Source organism: Bombus pascuorum, chromosome 4 (assembly GCF_905332965.1).
Source record: "Bombus pascuorum chromosome 4, iyBomPasc1.1, whole genome shotgun sequence".
In the NCBI taxonomy this organism is placed as follows: domain Eukaryota; kingdom Metazoa; phylum Arthropoda; class Insecta; order Hymenoptera; family Apidae; genus Bombus; species Bombus pascuorum.
Window position 1 is genome coordinate 2,636,819 of NC_083491.1, and position 23,476 is coordinate 2,660,294.

Here is a 23,476-nt window from a genome sequence, read left to right on the forward strand (position 1 = left end):
TGTTTTTAACTGTGTTTTGTTCAATTTTTATTTATTGCGTATATCGGGTGTGTCTAATAAGTTTTCGCGAAAAGATCATAAAATCCGAAGATTTTTTGTCGGAAACACTAAACTCGTAGATGTCTGTAAATTTATATATGTACAATCGCTTTTAGCATCTTTTATCAATGGAAACGATACAACAATCAATTTCCACGTTATTGATGTCGTTATAGCGACACTAAGGAAAGTTCGAAGAGTTGAAACGACATTCAATTCCAAACAATAATTCCTACCCACTTCTCGGAATTCTCGCTGCACCTGTCTCCAAGTTTTCAAGTCTTGACAGAGGGTTTCGCATAATTTCCCACCATCTAATCGCTGCGGCTGCTGCACGCATCATCAGCTCGCATTTCGCGCCACAGAACCGCCCCATCAGTTCACCTCGTTCAACAAATCATCCAGGACCGGGTATCAGTTTCGCGAGTTCGCGGGCCTCGTTCCTTTGTTCGTTCGACTTCCTCAGGGGCGTCATTTCTGCAATTCAATCTCCAAGTGCTTGAACGCTGGAGTGGAACAGAGACAAAGAGAAGCGTGCGCGCGTGAGAGAGAGAGAGAGTTTAGGCGAGCACGGGCGGTTCTGTAAATCACGCGGGACGCGACTGCCATTTCGGATTCCCGGCGTGGCCCTTTGTCGGCGTATAATTCACACTCGGTCACGTATTACAACGGCCGTTACAACGTGCATTACACTAATGTCAAACAACGGTCCTGGACTGCGCGACGACCTGGCGTTAATTTCGAGAACGCTTCGTTTCACAAAATCGATCGCCATGCGAAATCCTTCGGTGTGTGTTCGTGGGTCTTGCGCATCTTTAAAGGACAGAGGTTTGAGACACGATGACCGATACATTCGATACGTTATATGCGAAAGATATAGTGGCCATAAATATGTATCGTCGATACGATATTGTCAATGTTTGCCGACAAACAGCCGGCATCTTCGTTGAGAACCTTGAAATATCGACGACACCGTTGATGGCACCCTCAGAGTTACAGAATTTTTAATTCTCTTCGGACAAACATCGCAACGATTTTCTTCTTTCTACGTGATAGAGCATTGGAATTTAATCATACTGTATGATGACTCTGAACGGATGATAAACGAAGAAACATGGAAGAACAATTTCTTCGTCAGTTTCGCGTGGAATTCTCCAGCCTCGAAGCAAGAAAGGTCAATATCTGTAGCCGGGGGAGAAGTTCGTTCTTCGACCAGTTACTCGATCTTGATCGCTGTTATTCCATCTTTCTGCTCCACTACTTTTTCCTCTCTCCTTTTCTAACCTATCTACTTCTCAACTTCTATTATATTATCGGGATACAGGACGCCAGTTCTTGGAACTGCTCGTCGAGATCCTCGAGTAGTCGGTGCAAGTTCCACGGACAATAAAAGCCGAAGTGCTCGTTCAATCTTCCGGTACAAGCTGTCGTTCGATCGGCTAAGGACGCGTTACCTTCGAGATATCGATTCCGGCTGTGACGCGTGCCTCTAGCTAGCATGGATCACGTTTCACACCTAAAGGACACCTGTCGTACATACTTATTGTCTGCGTTTCCGTCACTAGGGGAATCCTGGCTCACGGATGTTTCGACGTTCGCGTCGATATTTCATGGATTAGATAAAAATTTGTGGACACCATCTCAGGATAGAGATAGCACATCCTTGCTCGGTCAAATTATAATTTTTACTTTTATCGTGGAAACTCGGCGGCAAAATTAATAAATTTGTATTTATCTGGTGGTATAAATTTGTAGAAAAATAAATTTACTTATTTTTGCGATTTGGGGGGGTATGTTCGATTCGAACGCTAATATTCTTCTGGTTTTGGTATCTTTAAGTAGCGGACGATTTTCGCTACTTCGAAATGTGGAAAGTTATACATGAAAATAATATTTTCTTAAGAATTACCGCGTTATATCGAGATATCGTAAAAATATTTGATAACGGAGATTGATTTATTTAATATTTATTTTAAACTAAAAACACATCTATAGGTAGTTGGTGATATTAGCCAGAATTGCCGAGAAATTCGTATTGCGAAGAGATTCGTCGGGGACAAATAAATTTCACGCGCGAGAAGTAATAAGAAAAGAATGTAATAAAAAGCTATAGTAAACGGAATGAGGAACGAATGGCGAAAAGGGACAGGTTTGACCCAGTTCGAATAAAACGACCACTAAAATACGCATAAAAACTACCTTTTCAAAAATACAAAAAGTTGCTTTCTTTGCGTGTATATACCTTACTAAATGAATAACTCGTTCGTTCTTCGTTTCCGCTACTTAATTTCTCATTTATCGTCGAATTGGCACGACGAAATCCCATTTTTACGATTTCTAATTTTTATTCGTTTCGAGAATTCCCAATTTTTCCATCTGACGATGCCTGAATTTTCAGCAAGCAACGCATTGTTTCGTTACAGAAACTAATCGATTAATGAGAATACAAAGGCTAGTAATTTTACAAGCATTCGCGTCAGAGAGACATATCGAACAAGGTTTGCGTAGTAGGGTTGTATAAAGGAAATTTGTGCGCTGAAATTGTCTCATATGACGCACGGTACGTATTCAACCCGTTTGCTCTCATACAACAAAACTAGCTGCTGATGTACGTTCGAATTTAGGAAGCTCCGCTGAATATCGTAAGCAAGTGTTTTCGCGATTTACGCGTACGACGACTGACCGCGAAACCGTGGCCCATAAATTTCTCGCTCGTCTAGCTGGTTCGTGAAACGGGAACGAGGTATTCGCCTGGCTACAAACTCTGACACGTTCCATGCTCACGTCGGAGGTATTCTTTCTTACGTCTATTAATATTGCTGTTATTACAGTTTATATCACGAGGTTTAACCTCTTGAGATTTACTGGCACGTATATGCGACGTTTGTTTCACTCAATGTATAAGTATACGAAGATACAATGACTTTAATATCTTTTCGAGCAATTTTCACATCCTCTATACCACGGGAAAGCTGGGTCATTTGTTCAAATTTAATTCTTTCGCTGCTCTAAATTTTCAGAAAGTGTAACAAGATTTTCGAATATTAATCGAGTGTCTATTGTATTATAGAATTCGTCGTTGAGTCGAATACTTGAAACTTTTATAATAAAATAAATAAAATTCGGAGGAATAAAAATTCGGAGCAAAGTAACTTGAGAGTTCGTGTCTGTTCTAGTGTTTGAAGAAATCTATAAAGTTCTAGAGCCTTTATTATTTATATCTATATTGTCAAATTCAATTTCGAGCGAAATATTCGGAATATTGTTCTATAAAAATGGAAATATAACGAAAGGCAGCCATTGGTCCTGGTCTAATTTTTTAACAAATTTAAGCATCCAACAAATCTGCGAAGGTTCGTATATTTATCGGTATCTCTGCTACATAATACGATCGTTAAATCAAATATTTGAAATCCTTAACAACAAGAATACAAATTTAATGAGAAAAAATCGAAGAAAGAAATTTGCCTGCGAAAAATTCGAAACCAAAGGCTAAAATAAAGCTACATCAAAAGAGAGTAATTAATCGCATCACAAACGAGGAAACGAGAAAAATTCAATCCCCGAGATAATTATCGACAACCGGATATCTAATGGATAATCGATAGCGAGACGCGTCCACGGCGGTGAACCACGTGCGTTAGATCATCCGTTAACGCATTCTGGGCCACCATTTAGGGCAATTTACTACTTTATGGCGATTCGTTTGGTGTGCCATGGTCTCGCACGGCAATCGAACGCGACCGCACGCTCCTGGGATGAACGATCAAAGCGAGACTCGGCCCGTTTATTTGTCCCACACGGTATAACGATCGTTATTCCCGCGCGGGCCTGCTCCATTTTCCACTGATCACACGCTTTTTCGCAAACCCACGAAACGCACGTTAAAACGCACAGGATTCTTTCAACTACACATATATTCCTCTTTTTTTGTCGATATTTCTTTTTTTCTTTTTTATTTTGGATCGAATGCTAGTCCGTGCAGTAAAAAGCGGTAGCGATGGCATGGATCGGAAACAAAATTGGGGATATTTCCAATCTTGTAGCGATTTTGAGGAATTTTTGAGCGAGGTTAAAGGAAAATTTACGTAGGTGATCTGCGAATAAATTGAGAAATTTATTCGTTTATATCGCGTTGTTATTTACGTGTCGATCGACAAACCTTCTTTATATTAAAATTCGTTCAATCGAGACTATCAACCGCCTACAAATACATTAATTTGCTACAAACCTAACACATAGATTTTCCAAAAATGGTATCTTCATCCCCAATTATTATTTCTTAATAATAGGAAATTATCGTTCATGGGTTTTACGCTGCTAGTCCATACACGGTCTAGTCACAGTCACAATTATGCGAACGTTCACTTTTCAGCCTAGCGACCCTCCAAAACTTCCCTTCGCGTCCAAACGATCTCTTCCCCCTAATAAGCACTTGTATAAAATTGAACTCACCGAGGGTGGAGTGGTAAATTAGGAAGCTCTAACTCTCCTAAACCACGTTTCAGACCTATGCTTCTGCCATTCGTCTGCTTATCTCGTTCTCGAGCAATAAATACAATATCGTATCGACGAAAGTTCTAAGAAGGTAACAGGAAACCAAGAGACGATAGAAGTAATCGGTAGAAAATGCGTGATAAGGGTCGTAATACGTGGTTGGCATCGATCGTGCTTATGAAATTCACCCTCTGTTTATGAACGTTGAGAAAAGGAAAAACAGGAGACAAGAAGGAGAGACAGAGAGTACTGTTATCGGCAACGTGTCGCCAGACCATTCGGTTAAGTAAAGCCCGCGCCTGTTTCACCGACTCTACGAACATTAATTATGCAGGTAATTAACATTCGACCGGCCCTAGCACAGGAATATCATTTTACGCCGGTTCCCCCTTTCGTCATCAATCTGAACGTGTCAGCCAGCCGACACGATGTCGCGGCTCTTGTCGAATGCGTGTATCGTGCACCCTGACACGCACAACGCTACCTGATACGCTTGGCACGCGCCCTTTTGCCTCTTAAATACCATGAATGTAATAGCTGGATGTAGATATTTAGTGTTAAGAAGGAATTTTCGGCTAACGAGGTAAACTTTCGAGAACAAGTGGAAGAAAACATTTCTTAAACTTTCGCTTTATCATCCGAAAATATTTAAATAGTAGATTTTTAAAATTTGTGGCAACAAAATCGGTCTACAGAAAGATTGATAATTGCGATTAAAATTGCTGAAAGACGACAATTTTAGAGAGAGGCATTTGGTTACCTAACGAGCAGAGCCTTGCTTTTGCAGCGCATCGCTTTCATCGCATCGTTTTCAACTTCATCACTTCCCGCCTGTCATTAGCACGGTCCGCAACAAAGTTTCCATTCCCCTTCGTGCCTTTCGTTGTACCTACTCCTAATTCGCAGCCCGAAATTCCCTTTGCCGGAAATGATTATCACGCAACTACGAATCCTTCGAGAAGCGAAATTGTTCCTCGTACTTGATACGAAAAAATGATGCGATACCTTGCGAAGTAAAATTCACCGGAATTCCTATCGAGTCGTCTCTAAACTCTAAACGATTGAATGCACCGTGGAATTCTTAATCTCAACGCAAGCAACCTTCAAACTCCGAATTATCCCAACATTCGGCTACGCAACTTCCCTAACCGAGTCAACAATCCTCGATCTTCTACATCATCAACGAACTAAACAATCTTCCTTCCCTAAAATCCAACTCGTTGGTCAGAATAAATCCCGAATGGTCCGTTTAAGCGTGATCCAGGACCCGTGGAACGATCCATCGCGGTCTCGTCGCAGTGGCACGTCTCGCGGTAACGCCTGGCCGACTAACTTCCGGGACCAGGTGAATATTCATGAGACGATCTCTGCCGGCTTAAAGCACGGTTTACGCGGCATATTGCAGGACGTCTGCTATCAGTTCGACGTCCGTCTAAAGCTCGATTCCCACTAGACTTCTGGAGCTTTCCGACTGACGTCGCGTACGGGGAAATTTTTCAATTATTTTACACCCAAGAATATAGAGAAGCGTAACGAACGTATTTCGCGATTTTCTTTCCTTCGTCATCTGCACACTGTCTTTTTACGATATATAGTTTTCTCGTTAAAAACGCTCGTTGAGATCGTTAGTTACAAAAATTATCTGCTAAGAGTATAAAAGAGTATAATTAAACTGACGATTCTTATGCTTTTTTCTCCAAGTCTGCTCTGAAGAAGTGAACCGGAGAACGATTACGAAATGTGGAGACAAAGCGCAACGTACGAAGAAAAACACGATTGAGAAACCGAAGAATCAGAAATGTGTCATTTAATCGTCGTGATAGCTTGAAATCTAAAAGCGTAACTAAACCGTGCGTCAGTTGCCACGTTTTTTTCTAGTTAGTTAGACTGGAAAATTGTTAAACTGGAAAATTGTTGTTCCGTAAAGAGGATAGTTCGTAAACCGAACTTTTAAACAAACCTTCTTAAACGCTACTACCGTGCAAGGGTTTAACACGAGGATGGAAAGAGCGCAGTCTTTGTAAATGAGGCGCATTTTGCAAGCGAATCTTTGGAAATTGTTGAACAAGAATGTCGCGTCCTTTAGAGCAAGTTGGGATTAAGGTTAAGTTTATCCAGAGGGAAACTCGACCAAGTGACTTCGTTCGAGTTGAAACAAGGTGGTTAGGGAAGATCTACCTTGTCGAGGCGACCAAGTGTGGTTACGAATTTGGAATATGAAATTAAGGGCAAAGAGTGACGATGCGGTTGTTGCTATGGTTCTGTTACCTCGTTCGGCTGACGTCACAGAATACTGGAATTTCTTGAACCTGTATTCAAGTGTCATCCGCAAACGATGACTTGCAGCGAGTTTCAAGTAGGATCTGTGGTCCGAGAAAATATAGAATCGTACGGAATTACGCTAATATTATCTATGGTAATAGATGTAGAAATTAATTCATTTTTTTAGATAAATTTCCTACCAATTATTTATCGTCCTTTAAATTTACTAATCAATTTTGATCTTTGATCGATCGGGCTTTATTTATATGACAGATAATTGTTTTTCGACTAACTCCAAGAAAACAAGTTGTTTGAAAATTTGAGCGGAATTTTCATTTGATAACCGTCGGGGTCGGTCGTTTTCTACGTCTGGTATCTCTATTTTTATCGCGAATGTCTTTTACTAAAATTAAAATTCACAGAATGGCAGTAAAGAAAGGAGCATAAGCGACAAAGGGATTAAACGTTAAAAGACATGAAATTACGATAGTTGCTTAAACGAGGGGCCGTTTCACAGTGGCTGATACGAAACGGAATGGTTAATTGGACGAAAGAAATGTATCATTACGCGATCGTAAAATGAGGCAGAATTAATTGAAGGTGGTCGTACCATCGTTGGAAGTAATCTTAACCCTGCGATAATAATATTCTCGTCCGAACCGCAGTTAATGAGGCGAGGTAAATTAATACCCTTCCGTTTAATTTCCCCCGGGGTATAAAAACTTCTTACCGATACGATCGAAGGAAAAGCAGCATTTTCTTCGAGGCCAGCTTTGAAAAAAAGAAGTAAAGGATTACTACGAGCGATGTTCCTCGTTACCTCGATAGTTGAAAACCTAGTTGCAAGATCCGATACAATAGAATCATTGTGCTTGAAAAACAACGTTAACGAATCCTAACGTGCACGAAACAATTAGAACCTTTATCATTTTCACCGCGTGCGCGGAATTAATTTTTTGAAATTTTCCTTCGTCGAACGTCTACATATTTAATACAACGATGTAACAATCGATATCCAGAATTGAATTATTAAATTTAAAAAGATCGGAAGATCTACAAAGTAGACGTTACTACGTATGTATGTGTTCTTCCACTTTTTCGAAATTCATCGGCAAAAAATTACACGCTTCCAAATGCAAACAAGATATATCTCTGTGCTTAACGAATCGAGAAACCGACGTTCAAAACCGAGTTGCTCGACCAAAGACAGGAAACGTTCAAAAGATCTGTCCGCGTTGCCAAAACTAATCTTCCTTAGCAGCAGGGAAACGCGCAGCTTGTGTAAATTCATCCTCAGCCTGTCATAACTCTTAGCCTCCAGAAACGACGACGTAAAAACGTACAAAAAAAAAAAAAAAAAGAAGAAGATGGAAGAAGAAATCTCTGTTAACGAAATCGTCTAATCCTCGCACAAAGCGATCAGAATTCCGGCACGCGGTACGACCAATGTCGACGACTGCCCCGGGCTCACGTAGCCCGAGTCCCTAGCACGGTCGGGTAACCGCGTTACAAACACCGGGCGAGCTCGCTTGAACGCGAGGCATTTCTCCGTGCACGGTCCTTTGTATGGTTGGGCAAAGAAAGGCCGGAGATAAAGATATATATTTCCAGGGCTGGCTGGATAACGAGCCAGCCAGACGCGGCGCATTGTAGTCAGGGCGAAAAAGAGCGTGTACAAAGTGTAGACAACGCGATAGAAACACGCCGGCCGGAAAAGTCGAGGTCGCTGTAACGAAGCGAGAGGTGAAGTGGCCTCGTCGCCGCGCCACCGTTGGGAGTTGGATTCGGAGCACCGCAACGATGCTGATACCCGGCGCGACACAACGGCATAAACTACAATTATTCTCGATCTCTGTCAGGATGTTCGACTGTGTCGAGTAGCAGAAAGAGTTGAAATTTTGTCGCTTTGCTTCGCTATTTTTATTTTCTTCCTTTCCTTTCTCTCTTTAAGGGTACAGTTTGAAGGGTCCTTTCGTGTAGTTTTGTTTTCTTTTTTATAGCGAGGGGTTGATCCGTGGAAAATCACAGCAAGGAGTTATCGAAGAATAGAAAGTGGCGAAATTTGTAAATTCGATATTTTTGCTCTTTTCCGTTCGCTTCTCTCAGGTACACTGAGATTATTTATGTATTTATGCTGGATTGAAAAATACAGAGACGAACATAACGTGGAAAAATAGACAAAATAACCGAAGCGGAGTACAATTTGTCATAATTTTTAACAAGCGAATTAGGTGTATTGGTAAGGATTTAAATTTGTACGAAAATGCGCGGTCTAGTTACGCGTACTTTTCTTGCAAGTGAGAGATCGATCTGTGTAAAATAGGAAAGTTGCGTCGTAGACGATAAAAGAAAGATAGGAATATTCTTTATTTCTTTCTTGGAACGTTATTTTCGTACGCTTCTTTTAAGGGCGGCTTTGACGACCGCGCAGGAGTGAAATGGTACAAGAGTTTTTAGCATCTGATTGCCTCGAAGCGTTTGAAAAGATTGTTTATTAGGATGCAGATAGCGAAAATGAGAAGATAAAACAGCGTGGGAAATTTTATTACTGTAATTGGCCTCTTTGCGCTAAGATCTTTTGCGATGCGTCGAAAAAGAATCATGCTGAATACCGATGATCGGGAAATGATTTTTATTTATTTACTTAATCTTTTGCTCAGCTACTTCGATGATTATAAATTAATTTGCATACGTACGAATATATGACAGAGAAAAAGCAGTGAAAATAATGACAGTTGCAAATTAAATAATTAAGAAGAAAAACAAGCAAAAAAAGACGTAGAAGACGAGAACAAAATTTTTTCATTATCTTTGAAGAGATTGTAAATTCATAATGAAATCTGGAAATTTTTCGAGATTGTCGCTTCGCCACTGATATGGACACGACCTGCACACGTCAATTTACTTAGCCGCACGACCCGATCTAACGAATCATATTATTAACATAAATCCTGCGGATTTCTGGTCGCGTATGCAAATTTCGTATCACCGCCAACTATCCGAAATTTCCGCTCACTGAAACTGAATCCTATTATTTCGACTGAGCACGATGCTGCTGTATACAAAGCCTCAACCGACACCTCTATATCATAATGGACCAGTTCTCTGGTAACCCTCATATTGGTGCATACGCGTTCGACGCCGTCAATTTTCAATACCGTAATTGTTTAGCGCGAAATCGGAAAGATCGATCCTCTCACGTGTTTGTATTATATTTGTCAAAATATCATCTAGCCTTAATTAATTGCTGAACTGGATCTTTGTTAACGGAAAGCTTTTCAAAAATGTTTCAGCGGTTCTAAATTAACAAAATCAATTGAATCACTGGTATCGTTATACGCTGAATAATACCATCTATTTTTTTTTTTTAAATATCACGGTATCGAAAATGTGCAATAACAACTATACACATCTACGTATTTTACCTTGGTCACCCACAGCCATATATGTTAATCTGTAGCGACACATGAGCTAGATGACAATTCGAATCATGTCGTTTTGCCTCGGAGTATGAACATCGTTAGGACATTCATAACGTAATAATAAATAAACTCGAACAAAGTCAAATTAAAATTTTCCGGTACTCCCCCGACCAGTATAAATAAACGAACGCGATCTTAAGGTGACCAGATTATCAGTCTCAGCCTCGAGCGATTTTATTAGCGATCAATACACAGTCTTTAGCGACTTAACATTCTCTGTATTTATTAATTATTTTTAAATACATTTGACGGTTTTAACATCCAGTTATCTCGTTATTTAAACCACACGACCAACTATCCTGTACAAATCCTGCAACCGTGTCGAATTCGTTTATCAACAGAATTTTTCTCATCCAACGGAGCAAACTGCCAAGCTAACAACGGTAGAACCTTCCATTCCGTCATTCGCGATATCTCGAAAAGTCCCTACACCAAAGACATACGACTCGCAGTCAGCAGCCTATTAACACATCACGCTCTTCCTCGCCCTTCGCCCAACTGCCGCACTCCAGCCAGTATCAAACTTTCACCGGCTTACAATAGCCTGCTCGCAATCGACGCTAGATCCTCGAGCAAACGGGCGTCCATTTGCATTCGTGCAAGATGCACCCTCGACCAGCAGGAGGAAACGCGATACGCGCAGACCTATGCATCTATGTCCGGGTTACGCGTGCCGTTTCACGAACAAGCGAGTACCGTCCGCGAACGATAACTTTGGCGGCACTTTTGATGCTATCGCTGTTCGCCATGGTACTGTTGTACGGGCGTAGAACGTTATAGACGAGAACGGATAGAATAGAACGGAATAGAGTACGGAACTATTCGTATGTACAGCATGATTAAAGTTATCGACGACAATGAAAATAGAAAGAGAGAGAGAGAGAGAGAAAGAGGGAGAGAGAGAGAGATGAGCTTCATAAAGTAACAACTAATTACACTGGTTGCCGCGAGGTATTACGTATTCGGTAGTTCCGGTCGGTGTCCGTCGGGGATTCGAATTTCATAAAGGCAGGCTACTCCATATTCAACAGCCCCTTGTATCGTATTGTCGCGGTAGCCTTCTAATGGACACGATGAAGAGTTTTCCCTTCGAGCGACAATGCCTGACTCGCGTTTTAACTTCATTTCCGACGGCAACGCTGGCTAATAAGCCAAGGCTAATTGGCTGCGTCGCGATTGCTTTTGCGTGGATTACCTGTTTGTTCCGTGTAATAGGTGAGAAGCTTGATTAATCGTCGCCCGATTAATTGCGATCGTCCGTGTCGCGGATAATTTAGTGTTTCGCACGTTGGTCTGTTCACGTGTTCAAGAATATCGTGCGATTCGTTTCCCGAGAGTTACGATCATCTAGTCGAATATATCGTTTTCATCGTAATATATTTACAAGTTTGTAGTAAAAAAAAAATGGCTATCAGAAGACGCGAAATTCTATCGAAAAGATTTATATGCTGTGTATCTATAGAAACGTTATATCGTAGATATCGTAGAGCTTCGAACGTAAAACGTAGGTTGAGACGTACGAAGCATCGGTTTCCAAAATTCTTCGTTGCCGAAAATCCGGCCGAAAGGAAGCTACCTTCTTGCGATTACTACGCTGCTATCTCGCGCTGCTCAGCTTGTTTGTTGGTAAAACACGACGATACAGCGACGCCAACAAACAGGGAAGAAATAATTGAACGACACGCGTGATTTACAGAAGCAGACCGTTGTACGTGTTTTGGCTTAACGGCGCCTAAGGAAAGCGTTGCGCGGAGTGTAATCTACTTAGGCAAAATTATTCCGGACCGTGCATCTCGTCGACTGTTATTGCATTTACGACACGGCGGCAGGCGAACCGGCCTCGGTGGTCGCTTACAATTTTCCGTCGCAATTACGTTTCTCATGACGCGTGGATCAGTTTTCAGGATACGAGCTTCGAACGCCAACTTCCACGCTCTGCAGAAGAACTTTGTCGAATTGTGCGCGTATGTTTCGATTGTCGGGAGCTTCGCCGAACGAGACACGTTCGAATTCGAATCACGATCGGGCGGTACTTTTTCCCTTTACGGTTTCGGGAATGGAGATCGTTCTATTGCATTTTGATTCTGTGTAGTCGGTGCTCGTAGGTGCGGAAGCTAAAATTTTCGGATGGTGCTAGGTTTAGAGCGTTGATACGGAGATATGGGCGTTTTCGACGAACGTAGAATCGATGAAAGAATTTCAAATTGTTAAAACGTTGCAACAGCTATTCGATAAATGAAATATTGTTGCAAATATTATGCGATCGTTTAGAAAATCGTAATTATCTTTGCAAATAGAATATTTTGTTCTTTTACATCGTTGTTTAATAATATTGAACCCTTTCGTATAGGTGATATCGCGTATACACACACGCCATTGTTCTTTACGATATTATCAATCGATTAAACGTTGAATGTATTTGTCTTTGGCAAGATTTAAACAGATTAAAAATGTTAGCACGTTGTGTCTTTTTAAAAAGAATGAGAAATAATTCTTCGGAATTACTTGCGATATACAAGGTATTATCGAATAAATCACTTTCTCTCGAATATTAGATCGAATGTCATCACAATAATATACATTCACGTATTCACATCTAATATTCGATATAACAGATATTCAGTAGAATGAATACATGCATCGGATTTCACACCAGTGAATTCAAAATTTGATGCATTTATATTACATCGATGGTGAAAAATTAAAATGTATATACAATAATACATTTATATCTTCTTATTAAAGGAAACAGAGATTGGAAAATTAATGGAACAAAATCTCTTTATATTCTGTTATTTTCTATATTCGATATTAATTATTATCCTATAAATAGTATTATCCTATATTTATGAATATCGTTATCCTATAAATTCTTACTTTTGAAATTGTAAGAAGGATCGTATGCCTGATTACGTTCTGATAAATCGCACCAAGAAACAGAGATTCGGATGGAAAAAACCGACCGTGCAATTTAGTTGGCGAACAAATCGCCGATGAATTTCTTATCATGGTTTGGTGATCGTTAGAAGCGCACGGAGTGACAAAACACAGTATCCAGATTTTTTCGTTCTCTGACAGTGACCAGCACAGCGCGGTTTATCAAGCCAGCTTTTTTACTCACCAACAGGTCTATATGTCGGTATCAGCGAATCTAAACTCTGCCTCTCGATCGTAAATCGACGCCCGCTTTTTCCACGATCTCTCGTAACCGAGGCTCCAACTTCAGAAAAACCTCGATATCGTAGGTATCCACTTTAATGTTTCTTTTTCCAACCGCCTACTGACGGTACATAATACCCAAACTGCGATTGTTTATGCATTTACGGGGAATTCGAAGGTGCAAAAATGTATAAAATATACCTAACACGTAGAAATATATTAAATATTCAAACAAATTGTTACGATATCCGAACGTGAGACAATACGGATGAAAATATGATAAGAATTCTCATTCAAAGTACGAAGGTAGGATCTTTCGAGTTATTTGAAATAGTGAGTCTTGTAAATTACTGAAGTTTGAATACACGCATGTGTGTGTGAGTTGGATAATATTTGAAAGAAAAAACCGCAACACCCGGCAGACAAATTTGATCAAAATTTGGACAAAAATTCGATCGAAAGAAAGAAACGAGAACGATTTTTACGAGTCAGGTTTTGCTATATTATCCTTATTTTACATTGACTTGGAAGGACTAGTAGCGTTACGTATTTTATAGTTATGGTTTCTATCGCGACGATATTTTGTCGATTCTATTCGTGTCGTCGAATACAAAAAATATTCAGAGATATTCTAGCGATCCAATCTGCTCATCTTATTTTTCACAAGGCTGTTCTTCTCATAGGCGAACGTACGAGAAGCACACAACGAGATTTCATTTCTTAAATAACGATGGCGGCGTGTAATGCGACGACTGTTTACTCGAAACGCCGGATCAGTTCGGTTTACGAGTTTGGCTATTTTAATCTGCGCATTAAACAGAAACGTTGCGTGTTACATGCAAATCGGGGACAGGATGTGCGAGTATCGATTGGAACGTGTGACTTTTGAACTGGAACGTGTAATTTTCGGCGTCGGGCATTCGATTACAAATTTAGGATATTTGACATTGGAATTTTAACCTGCGATTCTAAAAATTCGTCATTTTATAGATTTTTATAATCTCATTTTCGAATTTTCAGAAATCGCAGATGATTGAAATGTACATGTTGAGAATTGTGGATCTTTCGAGCCGAAATAATGTTATAGGAACACTGAATATACACTGAGGATTAATATTAAAATAATAATATATTTATTTCATGGACGATTTCTCATATATTCATCGATACACACTTGCACGCGTCTCAGCACTTTCTTCCACACTCGACTGTTAACCGACTCTTCCAGGTACTTCTAAACCACTGCCAATTGTCTTTTGTCCTAACTGGACGCCCTCTGACGCTTACACACATGTATCCACACACTGATACTCGCATACGAGTATCTCTAATACGCATTTAACCCAGTCCAGCACAGAAAATTATACATATCTCAACAGTACAATAGCAAGCACATGTAAATATGAAACCGGAATTTTTATATACACGTTTATTGTATGAAAATGATTAAAAATATTTTATTCGAATTCCGGTTTCATACTTACAGGTCTGATATAAACAGACATTTAATTGATGTTTCTATTAATTTAATACGTAGTACAATTAAAGATTTTTAAATCTGCTAATCTAACAATACAAAGATACATGCAATACGATAATAAAAGTTTCCGAGATCTATCGATTGAAAGTTCAGTTTTTATTAGTTAGAGGTGAAACTTTCAATCGCTTGACATCCTTGATCGAAACGCTTGATCTCAAACATCTGGCTGTCAACAAATGCTATCGATTTGCGATTCTAAACATAGGGCTTCTAATTTTGAGCAATTCCTAGAATGCGGTTATCCACTTCCAGTACGTTTCCCGAACTTTAGAAATTCCTCTCGTTCGAACAATAAGTCGAAATATATCGATTCCAATCGATGGAGGCTATTGCGATTCACCGAGATGGTAAAATTGCTGCAAAAGTGTTGGTCATTTGACACCTTTGCTGTTATCGTATCTTATTGCTAGGAGAAACACGAATCAATTTCTAATTTTAATTGGCAATAAAGAACGTTTATAATAAAGCAGGTCGGTGAAACGTTCGTTTCATTGTGAATCGAAGGTATTAAGAAGCGGTAACAAATGATCGTCGGTCTACTATAACACGGATAATTAACCAGTTAGTCGAGAAGATACAGCGAACATGTCTGCGCGTAAAGCGCATTTACGACGTCGTATATTGCAGGAGTATGTCCTAACAAGGAAATAACGCGGTTATAGCTAGCCAAAATTTCCAACTTATTTATGAGTTTGATGGCAGAGGTAATGCACGTTGGCAGCGGCACGAAGAATTCAAATTAAGAGATTTCGATCAGCGAGACAAATTTCATTCGCAAACAGACATACTAACGTATCTTTACTATTCTATGTATGTTAATATCTGTCTGTTAATCTCGAGATATAAATCTTATATATCGATGCTTACACTTGTCTCTTTAAAAATGAAAACGTGTATCAATTTTGAAATAAGTTATGAAATATAAAAGATTCTTCTCTCGTATTGACAAAAGTGTATTAAATAATTAACGAATCACTAACATCGACGAAGTATTCCTTCCAAAGACAATCCAATATACCTATACCAATATTCCTATAATCGAAGATTCCATTCAAATTGACTGGGATTCGAAGATACCGATAGGGAACCACGCTTGTTATTCTCTACGTGTATTTGCTCGTGTCCCAAATTGACTGCCAATCAGTCTTTTAGATGGCCAGCCGTGCAGTGCATTCAGCTTTTGATGAACGTAAGCACCGGCGTTGACGAACCTTGGTATAATATTTCATACAGCTTGCGATCGACAAATCTAAGATACGATAATCTCGAGAGCTTAATTCAACCAAAGAATCTAACGAATTCCAACTTGGTATTTGAGACACCACGAATGCAACGTCGTCTGTTCGTGGAAATTTTCATTAGAAAAGTATCAGAATTATGTGAAATTTTTAATAAGAGGAATATCGTATAATTTTAGGAGATCGGAAGAAAGTGTGGAATTCGCTAGAAAAGGTTTATTAGAAGATGTTATCGGTTAAATATTAATGCGATTCACGACTGGGACCGATTTCGTAAGTAGAATCCAATTTGCGACGAGAATTTCGAGATCTCAAACTAAATCGATTCGATCGAGAACGACGTCCCGCGGGCTTCGAAACTCCAAGTTTCGGAGAAATCGGAATTCGCGATGTTAATCACAGGAAGATGATTGCGTTACGACGAACCACTTCCAATTTGCGTGCTCGTAATTGTATAGCGATCGATCTCTAATTCTAAATTTTTAATTTTTCAATGCGTTTCTTTCTATATAATTACCGGACTGTGAATTTTTATTCAAACCTTATCAACTTCTACGTTCTCATAAGATTAAAGTTTCGTAGTCATACGGAAGTAATACCAAGCGATATTAAACTTAATATACTTCAATTTAATTAAGCAGCATATAAATGTTATAATAAATACAATGGTTTACAAATACTCGCTGTTGCCAATCTAACTGACGAAATTAAACAATTTTTCCACGATCCTACATCAACGTCAAGAAACTATCATTTCGAAGAACGAATCGCGAACGATCGGAATAGATCGAAATAGATCGAAGAGTCAAGGAACGAGAGCGTAATCGTTTTAAAGAAGTTGAGGCGTGGCGGCATCGTCTTATAGCGAAACTTTGAAAGACGGTTTATTTACAACGGACAGGACGGTGATGCGATTAACGAAACATCAAACTTCAATAAACGGCACGATTGAAATCCGCTTAGCAGACTTTCTCGGCGTAGTCTCTTGATGAATTTTCTCGCGTCCACTGAGAATTGAGCCGGAAATCTGTGTACGAGCACATATTCGTTGGGACGGACAGTAAATACGATATCGTTATCGAGAGCAACATCGTATCAACGAATGATAGACGCTTGTAGTAAGAACGTGATCGTCGACCAAGTGAAAATACATGGTAAATATATTTATATCGAACGACGATCGTGAGTCGAGTTGTTCGAGAATCGATCGTTATATGATAGAAATTGCTGGAAATTTCACCCTGTTCGTCAGACGTGATCAGTTTCAGTAAAAAAGTATCGATTTCGTGAAAGAGGATATAGGAAAGTGATTTTGTGAAAGTGTAGCGATGATCGCTGAAGGATCGATAGGATCTCTTTCCTGAAGGGAAACGAACCCTAGAGATTAGGTTTCCTAGGCTTTGTAAATAATGAATGCAATATCGAAGATCGAACAATGATAATACCATTCCAAAATTTATTTTTCCTAGTTTATAGTTAACGTTTATGATTGATATCCAGATTGTTATGTGTATAATAGCGATACTTGATGCTAGTGTTATACTAGGAAGCTTGTATAAGGAAAGCTTAACTGAGAAGCTTCGAAAGTTTGTGAAAATAAGTACGCGTAGCAATGTATTCTTTAAAATAGCGCAGTAAATTCTTGGATACTTATTCAAAAAAAAAAAGAACGCGTGGCCGTTTGAAAAAGATAAACAAAGTGAAACGACGCGACTCTTGGTAAACGGACATTAACTCGTAGCTTTTATTTCAACGATTATTCCGTGAAATCTTTCTCCGGCAGAGAGAGTCGAATAGCCAGAGAAAGTCACGTTGAACAAATTCACGGGTAGCCATGAACTGTAACGAGAAAAATAGGAATGTGGAATACAGCCGCTTGTAAGGGTAACCATTACCTCTTAACTGCTAACTCCTGACTCCCACGACTCATGTCCAGTGAAGATACTTCCCAGTGAAGAAATGTAAACTGTCTTCCTCGTGTTTGTTCCTCTTCTTGCTTTGCAAAGATAATCGTTAAACTTTCCAAGACGTTTATAAGAAAACTATAATTCCCGCGATACAAACTTGGAGAAAAAGCATTAAAAAATTTTTGAGAGAAAAGTTCAAACGTCTGCGATCTGGTCGTTACAGATCCGAAAGCGAAAAGAATAAAAAAATACGTAGAAGGAAACCAAGGTTTAGTAATCAAGGAAACGGTATCACCGTTGGCACAAATTTCGAAACAAGGAACTTAAAAATTTACATACGAAGACCACGATTACATAGTCAAGAAGTTGATATTAAGTTCCAAAAAGAGCCAAGAATTTAGAAACTTGTACAGGGAAACTAAGATTTGGTAATGAAGAGAATCGTATCACTGCCAGTACAAATTCGAAGGTAGAAAACGAACAAATTTGATAAGAAATTGTTTTACCGTCAGGAAGAATTCCAAAGCGAATTTCTTGAAGAATTAACTATATAATTAAATTTAGCAACCAAGAATACAGCGTAGAGATATCTAAAAATGCGCTCAAAAATATTCTGAAACAATCATCGTAGAAGGATGACGAGGGTAGCATAGCGATATTCGTATCAAAGCCGGATCGCGGATGATCGAAAGATTGCTTTCGGGTTGGAACAAACAGACGCATACACGGCTATCCGGATATCTCCCCATAGTCGCTATCAAATTAGCCGTATATAGATTCAAAAGTTTTGATCTGTGATAGAAAAATTCAGAGACTCGATTCCAAGGCTTTTTCGCGCAACGATAATCGAAGGAGGCACGGAGGATCGCGTTCCGCATGAGAACGTGTGGCTGCCACTTTTCCATCGACGAGAACATCAAAGGGCCCGCTGGTCCACGTTTCGAAAACGAACGAAAGGGAGAGAGACGGGGAGAGTTCGTATAATTTACTTTTCGCTTCGACGGATTTCAATAGTATCGGAAATCTAGCTACCCCTGGCCACGGTACTCTTGGTGCGCCCCTCTTCAGAGCCGAGTTGCCTGACGTCTGCCGTGGCGGTAATGACGTGGATCCACAAAGGCACGAAATTAGTTTCGAACGAGATTTGATTCTCCGCGAAACGACGGGGAAAAAGACGCGTGGAGAACTGCGAAGGGATGAGCCGCCGGAAACCAAACCCCGTGCCTTCCCCTCGCCGCTGTCAAGTCCGCCCCCTTTTCTTCGTAGATATGCACCCCAACATTCAACGAAACCGGCATCAGACCTGATCAGAGATGATGGAATAAGAAGAACGAAGTTACGACGGATTGACGTTAAAGAGAAACAATCCTGACAATCTCGAGATGGAGGATACCGTCTCCGGGGATGATTCGTAGAACCGAGATGGCTTCCACCTGTCCCCGCCTGTTTTTACGGGATTACGTGTTTTATCTAACTTGAGCGGCCTGATGGTCTCCGCTTTTGTTTAAGCGACGATGACACGTATTGTCTGGCGAAGTAACGCTTGGCAGAATTGTCGTGTACTTTTCATTTCTTTTACGGGGGTGCGTCTTTAGGTGGAATGTCTTTAACGAAGATTATTCGATGGTTTCTAAAATGCGTTGGTGGAATAGTAAAATAACGGACATGCTGTTATTCTACGTTAAAAATAAAATTCCTTATAATCACTAATTTGTTTGAACTTATCTAATTATCCAGTTTCATTGTCCTTATTATCAGTCGTTTTCCAAATTTTTTCAATGATTCCTTGATATTTTTACAATGCTACACGAGACTGGAGCAAGTGATCAAATATAGTATTACGTAGATGAATTTTACATATGAAATACCATCTAACATAATGTAATTATTCGTATTGATTTTGTATAAAAATTTGGGTGTACGTATCCTTGTGACATAATATCGGAGACTCAAGAAATCTTGAAACTAAAATTTGTTCTCTATATGAATCTCCCATCCCCATATAAAGATTATTTTCCAATACATCGTTCGTTATACAAAGTATAATTACGAGTAGAATACATCTGACAAAAACAAAAATAAATTCTTCTAATGAAAAACTAAAAAGTTGTCGATAATACCGTTGCTTCTACGTCCAGTACTTTTATCGCTTGATGCAAAACTCGTACATCCCATAAATTAATCCCTTTTACCAGAGTAACCTAATTAGTTATGCTCGACTCTCGCAGTGAATTTTTTTTTGGAAGTAGCTAACGAGATACCGGAAAGCAAACAAGTTTAACGTTATTGATACGCAAGGTAATTCAATAATAGCGGAGCTTGCAGAACGACCAGTGGTCAACGAGAGCGGTCAGCACGGGGGAGGCCATTAGTCCTTAAGGTCGATTTGCAAATTATGCACGTGCTCGAGAGGGACCAGGGTTGGTACGCTGATGACATAACCCAATATTTATAGAATTAAGCCGGTGGCTGGTAAGTGGGGTGGTGAAATTTCGTTAGGCTAATCGGAGCGTGAAACCATTCGCGGCTGAACCCCTGCGACAAAATGGCCCCCACTGCCGGATCAAAGATGGCGAACATCCCGACGCGACGTCTGGCTAATTTTTGCGAAAATTACGCGCAGACTCGGCCCACCATTCCAATTCGTCTGATAGTCGAAGGGTCGCAGTCTCGCCATTTTGCCCTCTTTAATTCTGACGCTTCGATTCGGACGATTTCAACCCCTCGTTCGTTTAACCTGCGACTTTATCCTGCGATTCGGTTGATCTTTTCTATGAAAATCCAAACGTTCGTATCTCTTAATTTCGTCTCTTTCGTTTATTAATTCGCACAATGAAAATTAGAACGCTGTATCGTGCTACTATAAATGGGATAATTTCTGTCTTGCTTTTTAATTTTTCAGCATGTCAGGTTTGCGTTTTAACTCATAATCGTGTAACATTACACGTGAGTAAGGATTTTAGTATGTGAAATGGAGTGGTTGTGGAGGATTTAGTAACTGTTGTTGTAGCTCCGAATGATCAGTAGAACGACGGAAATCCGCTTTAAATAGTCGCTTGTAAAGTGAGACGAACCACTGAAGTGAGCGTAGGTACAATGGAAACGACGAAGTATTATGTTAGTTCCCGACTACGGATTTCGTGGAACTGCAAGCTAGGAAACGATGCCAGAATTACGTGTTGAGTATATTGTAGGTACGATTAACGATAAATTGCTTGTTTCTACACTGTACTCTGTCAATGTTAAAACTACCTTCCATTTCCGTTTATGTTGCAAGAATCAAGAAACTCGATTCCATATAATCTCCTTTCTGTAACTCTGGAAATGTATGAAACATCGCGAGAATTTTGACTCGGTTCTTAGCGGTAAATCGTTTTATACATTTTCGAGAAAAAGCGACTAACAATTAAAGTTCCCCAGTTTAACGTCTCTTTAATATCTGATGCATAACGATATTTCTATATCGATGTTAAACAATAATTTTACAAAACAATTTTCCCAAATGAAACTGTCTTCCATCGAAGCTTTACGATAGAATCTCCATACGATTTCGCAATATTTCAAATAAATCGTAATATATGTCGACGAGTAAAAGAGAATAAGAGAGTATCAAGAGGTCGAAATCGTTTGAATTCGCAGCTATTGAAAGAAGGAAAAATATAATTCTAGCAAAATTTGTTTAACAAAGAATACTTCGGCTCGTATTATTTCGTTAATTAATGCTAAAAAAAAAAAAAAAAAAAAAAATAGCGAAACTAAGAGAGAATTCAAAGTGAAAGTTATCAACTACTCTCCAAACAAATATTCCGCATTGTTGAAAATAAAATTATCAGAGATCGTTTCGTCGAGTAAATCTTCAATTACTTCTGTCGTTAGTTCAGTAGATATTGCATAATCCTGAATGAAACTTCCACGATAATCCTCTAAATAACACACACAAATGTTCCTCATCGCTCAAATAAAATTACCACAGATGGCTGGGAAAACCAAATTTTCCCCTTAAAATTACTCAGAGCCACGAAAGGGTAGCGTGAATGTTCCATTAAATCCCGAACTGCCTCGCGACCTGGGAACACCGGTCATCGGTGACACCTGTTCCTACGAGTAAATCAGAGGACAGGTGGTGTGGTCGGTCTCTCGTCTCTTTTATAAACGACGAACTGGTGTGCGAGGGGTAGGCAACGGTGACGAAAGCGTCGGCGGGTACGTTGAATAGAACTGCAACTCCACCCACCTGTTCCATCGGTCAGCAAACTCGTTCCGGGTCCTTCTGTCGCGGATTCCCAGCGCAAGTTAAACGCGCCATGGAACCACAATCGAAGGATTAAAGGGTATTCCTTTGCATTCACGAAATCTGCCGCTTTGCGGCCACTGTCGCCACCGAGGACAATGAATCGCTCTTCTAGCCACGATACAGATCAACAAGTGGCTTCCGACCACCGATAGCGAAACAATTCGTCTCTTTCGTTTCCACTCCAACTATCCTAGCAATAATTCCTGCTTAATTTATTAATTCGTGTTTTCCTACGGCTTCCACGAATCCTCTGTAGCGTTCGATATTTCATGGACGTTTGCTTGGAATTTTAGATCAGGGTAACCTTGAATCGTTAATCTTCTTGAATCGGTGATGCATTGCGGGAATGGAATCTTGTTTGCTTTTTGGCAGGCTGTCCATTGCGAATGACGAAGCTTCGAGTAGTAGAGATACGGATGGAAGAATCGGCAGTTTAAAATTAGGGTGCGAAGGAAAGGTACATGTCCATGAAAATTTTAAAATTTTGGGCAACTCGTTAAACGGTGGTCGCAAAATCTGCTTGTGTCGCACTGTGATGCATCGTGTCGTGTTTTACGTGTAGTAGAATTGTTTTTAATATGTACACACATATATCTAACTATGAAATAATAATTTCAGTATCGAAACTGTTTTTCGATTTTTATTTTTTCACCTTCTAGTAATGGGAAGAAAAATTTATATAATATACATAGGATAATCTCCTAGTTCGACGAAATTCTAAAATAATTTTGATTTTGACTATTTTAAGCGTTTGAATATTTCTAAATACATTTTATTATTTTCTGACATTTTTATGGAAAAGTTCCATTTTTGATTCCACCGAATAAAAGAATTTCTGATATTTATAAGTCAAGCTACCTCTGTATATATTTTAGGATAGACTCGAGAGAATGAAAGACCTAGAATCCTCTCGTGCCATCTTATTAACGTTAACAATGCCCGTTGCTCTTGGTTTTACATTAATCTGCAACGGAAAGCATGCCGTTAATCCTACCTAATCCTGTTAATTCCATAAATTATCTAACAATTACCAGAATACCGTAATGCGACGAACAAAG